Below are 5,059 nucleotides of genomic sequence, written 5' to 3' on the forward strand. Positions count from 1 at the left end.
AATGAATTTCTATTTGCAATATGGAAGAAGGGGAAGAGGAATAGGTCCATAATTGCTCAGTTCAAGTGCAAACGTATCAGCAATGGCTTCTTTAACCCCCTGGCTGCGGCCGGAATTCTGCGCCTGTGCGGCACATTCCGATCGCGGGTGTGGTCATGACGGCTCCTGGCCGTCATCAGCACACGCCCACCGTAACTGATGACGACCGGGAGCCGTCATCAGCATCGAAGGGGTTAATAAAGGGAAATCCATTGCTTCCTTCCATGACGGGTCTTTTAAAAACAAATGTACTTATCAGAATGCAATGGACCAAGTGGGAAAGCATATGGGGTCATCAAGACCTAAAATTTGCAATTTTATCTAAGGCTGCAGTAATCCATTCATTAATGAGTTAGGCATATCCATTAATATCCTTACTGGTAATATACAGGGAGTCATGTTTTGTTGAGTGGAATTCATTCTGGCCCAGGGTTCACATGCCTATGACCATCTACTGTGGTACCACTGGTTCTTATAGGCAGAGAATTCTTCATTAAAAAGACAACTCATCAATGGTCCGTCCATGGCAGGACAAAAGGTGGTCCAATCATATCAATGTTTTAGAAAAGAAATGGTGTCCAGCGTATGCCCCGCCTTGTGAGAAGGTAAACACCCTAACTGAGTAAGCCCGATAGTCTCTAAGGATTCTATTAACAAGCTAGTGTTGGATTTCGCAAACAGCTCAAGTCAACTTAGGATCCCCCTGTAACATAAAGTTAGTATGTTTTAGCACAAATAATGCAAGATACTCTGCTATAGCAGCATCACATTTAGAAACAGCACCTGGGATACTGTATATAAGAAAACCCATAATGGAGATTGTTGGGAATAAAACTAGCTGAATCAAACGGTTCTGTAACAGAGTCATGCAGTAGGAGGCCCAATAAGTGATTGCCAGTTTGTCCTGGTGCAGTTATCTCTCTGCTGAGCAATAAAAGAATAACCCTGAGGAGCCACTGCTGCTAAATTGAGACCAGTGAAGTCTTTAAGAGTGGTCTTTATAATGAAGAGAATGTCTTACTTAGCAGAGTCAAGCAGCAGAGTAATCTCGTGTGCGGCGTTGGGATAGTGTAGGTTTTTAGTAGCATACAATTAAATGGGTCAATTACCTTGGTGGAGAAATCTCCTATCCGGGATACAGAACAAACTTCTTGTGGAAGCGGTACCAGGCAGGCCGCTAGTGACTGCATCCAAGAAACTGTGTACATTGGGATTGTGGCAGAGGGCTAGCAATTAAACTAAAGTAATCAGGAAATTAAAAGCATTGCATTACCTCCTCGTCCATCTTCCCGCTCCATTCCTTATCAGTGAGCAGCTTGTCTGCTCTACAGAAACGTTTACCATAGCAAATGAAAATACTTCCCCCAATATGACGCCGCCTACACTGTCCCGCATGCATAAAGGGAGTACGGTAGAACAACATCCTGTTTTTTTTTTCTGCGTTGCAATGCTGTTTACATAGCATTGGGTAAGTGTCTTTTATGTGTTAATCGGACTGTCTCGCCGCTTGCATTATTAGCCGCGCTGCCTTTGCTTTTTTCTTGCATGGCCGTAGCGTGCAATGGCAGATGTGCTGCCTTCTTTTATTTCTTCTGCGGGCGCGGCTTGTATTAGCAGCTTCGCTGCTTTATTGTTTCTTCTACGGGCGCGGGTTGCATTAGCAGCTCCACTGCTTTTGTTTTTATGTTTGCGGTCTTGCGGCTGCTTTAGCAGCTGCACTGCCTTTGCTGGTTGCTTACGGGGTCACGGCTTGCTTTAGCAGCCGCGCTGCCTTGTCTTGCCTTGTCTTTTTGTCCTACCTTTTTGCCCTGCTATATAGTGGGCATTGGATTTTGTTGACAGGTTTCTTCTCCGGCTTCTCGGCTCATGCGGGCCCTCCCTTCTGGGTTATTCTTTGCTGCTCTGGTCACTTCCTGCTGGCTGGCCCCTCCCGCGAGTAGTCAGGGACACGAGACTTTGTTTCCTTCGAGATGGGTCTGGTGCTGGAAGCGCCTTTCTTTTGTTATTGCATGATTTAATCTGCTGCTGGCTGCTCCTCAAGTGTCCCTACTTTGGATGCCCTCCGTGTTTTAATAAATGAGTGGAGGAGGCTGCTTTTCAGGCACGAGAGGTGGATGGTCCTCCTGCTAAGGTGCCTCAGCTTCAACCTGTTGCTGATTTGGAGGATCCTGAGGATGATGAGAGCTGGGGGGGTCGTTGTATTCAGGGGACTGAGCTCTCCGAATTATATGCCCATGTTAGGGGCAATCTGGGGTTTCCTGTTCCTGTGGTGAATGAGTTGGAGGAGGATTTTTTTCACCCAGAACCACCAACCTGACCCTGACTCATTCCTTCTCCATTCTGCTGTCTGCAAGGTTCTTGCACATGATGTTGACAAGACTATTTTTCCTAACTTTTTGGGGAATCATTACAACTTCGGGGGGTTTTCTGAAGAATTCCCTCAGTCTTTGAAAGTGGATAATTTAATGGCTGGTCTCTTTTTCCAGGGCATGGTTCTTTCTGATGACACCTTTCCTTCCGACCCCGTTGATAAGAAGGTTGAAGGGGCTGTTAAACTGTCTTACGCAGCCTCCAATTTTTCAGTTAGGACGACTGCCTCTACAAATCATATGGTCCAGTCCTTTTTGAAGGACTTCCAGGCCCTGGCTTTTCAATTGAGTGAGGGTGGGGATACCCCCTCATGGGCTGAGCAGCTAGGGAGGCTGCTCCTGGTGGGGCTGGTACCACACTAGGCTGGCTAGAGTCATCTAATATGTAACCTGATCTGAAGACTGAATAACAAAGTCTTGAACATACTACCTGGCTCCTGGTGTCTTTCCACTAAGGACACAACATAATTTTGGTGACGAGGACAGTCTTGAACCCCAGTGACTCTTGGTACAGTAAAGCAAATAAGTAACTATGAAACTAAGAAACAAAGAGAGTAACCAAGAGATCCAACAAGCAATTTCAAGAAAAAAGAGAAGGGATTTCCAGGCAAGCCAGCGCCAGCCCCACCAGTGTCCTTCCAATGGACAGCCCCAACGAGCAGTGTCACCATCAACTGACACTACAGCCTGGGAATACATCTGCAACTGTGAGCTGGTGGTGTAGCGCCACTACGACCGATTTTGGGTGGTCCAGCCACAGCGGTGAACAGTGAGTTGGTTGAGTAGTTCAACTACAACCTCATCTGGAGTTCCAGCCACTTGGTAATGTACAAGAATGACTGTGAGTTGGATGGGTAGCGTCTCTACAACCAGGTGTCGGGGTACCAGCCACATCACACTTATGCATGAAGTGTGCCTTTCAGTAAAGCGACAGAATAATAGTCAAGGCACAGTTCAGGATATGTAGTCATTAAGGAGTTACTACTCAACAGTGTGCAGGGACTACACATAGTATACTGACTCTTATGCGCAACAAGTTATGATGCTTGTTGTACCACTTTCACAGTGCCTCCAAGACCCCAGTAACTTTTAAGTTATGACATGTGTTTGCTTCCTTGCTACATTATCCAACATGATCATCAAGGTTTGAATTATGCGTGCAGTTCTTGCACAGAAGATTATTGTTTGGTGTTCATCTTCTGGATATGGGTCTTGCAGGAGAGGTGCAAGTTTGGTGTCTTTCAAAGGCTGCACAGAGAATGGGTGTTTGTTGGTGCTTACATGACAGTTGAGTTACCCTTTCTGTCTTCATAACTTTAGTGACAGTGTCACAGCTAATTGTTTTCAATAATGCCGTCTCTAACGTTAGCTGTCACCACTCTCTCCTTATCTGCCTCCGCTAATAACCCTGGAGAAACTATGCCTGCCACTAGCCCTACGTGTTTCTTGGGGAAGTTACTGCCTACTTAATCGTGGTTCACCTTTTATCAATAAGAAACTCCTTCAGTGGCTATTCTAATTGAGGAATGGAAAATTGTTGATTTTCTCAGAGGCGGAAAAGTGTTTAAAAGGTACCTTTCTTATCGTGAGGTGGTTAGCGCGAGGGTCCAACTGCCTCTTGAGGAAATGTGCTGTGCGGAGCTGGGTGGTGACGGTTGGTCCGTTGTCCTTGCTCGTGTCCGTTGAAGCAGACCTTCCTCCGTCCAGACCAGCAAGCAAATGATGACGTCACCGAATCTCTTGGTGATTCAGCGAAGCAGCAGTGAGAGTAAAGTAGGACTTCCGTTGGCTACGAGCTTCAGCTGCTTAGGTCCGTTGTGGAGCATGTACGTGCTGGGAGCCAACCGGCGCTACCTGTAATTACGTGCAACCATCTTGCAGTTTTCTATGGACACACTCAGGCTTGAAATATGACGCGCTTTGCCAATTTCTCTGTGTTCCATTAAAGTTTGTACAAGCGCTGCGTTTATGATCATAACGCTATGAGTTCGCTTACAAGGCAAAAGCTTGATTGATGTCGACTCTTCACTGTTATATGGAAGAAGGATCTAGGGCAGTGAACAAGACGGTAAATTATTCCTGTTCGTGAGTTTGGCAGTATAATAGTATATGGACATGAGGCACGAAATAATATGCAAGACTGTGCTTGTTTTAGTCCACTCTTACAGTCCAGTCCGGCTTCATTAAAGCTCCTTCAAGACAGTTCTTTCCTGTAATGGGTAGAACATTCATGTAACTTTTATCAGACATTTCTTTCCTGTAATGATTAGAACATTCATGTAACTTTTATCGGAGCATTTCTCACGAGTGCATTGTTGGTTAATTCTCATGAGACTATAGTTCACAGTGCAATGTGTCTTGGGCGTATTTGGTAATGTAACTTTTCACAGGTGTGGAAGAAACATGCCTAGCGATTTGGTTTGTGCCGTTTTGTTTCTCTCTCTTCTACAGGGAAAGTGATAATAATCACAATTCGGGTGAGAGGTCGCTCACCGGCGTGTACTAGTGTAAGGTGTTTCTTGTACAATCTTTTTAGGTAGTGATGTCATAGGTTAACAGTGGTGGTTTTCACAGTTCTCTTTCATGAGGGATAGTCATATGTGGTCGATCTTTAGTCAGTTCCCATTTTACTTTAGGTTTATTAGTCCTAT

Source organism: Lissotriton helveticus, chromosome 5_1 (genome assembly GCF_964261635.1).
Source record: "Lissotriton helveticus chromosome 5_1, aLisHel1.1, whole genome shotgun sequence".
NCBI lineage: Eukaryota > Metazoa > Chordata > Amphibia > Caudata > Salamandridae > Lissotriton > Lissotriton helveticus.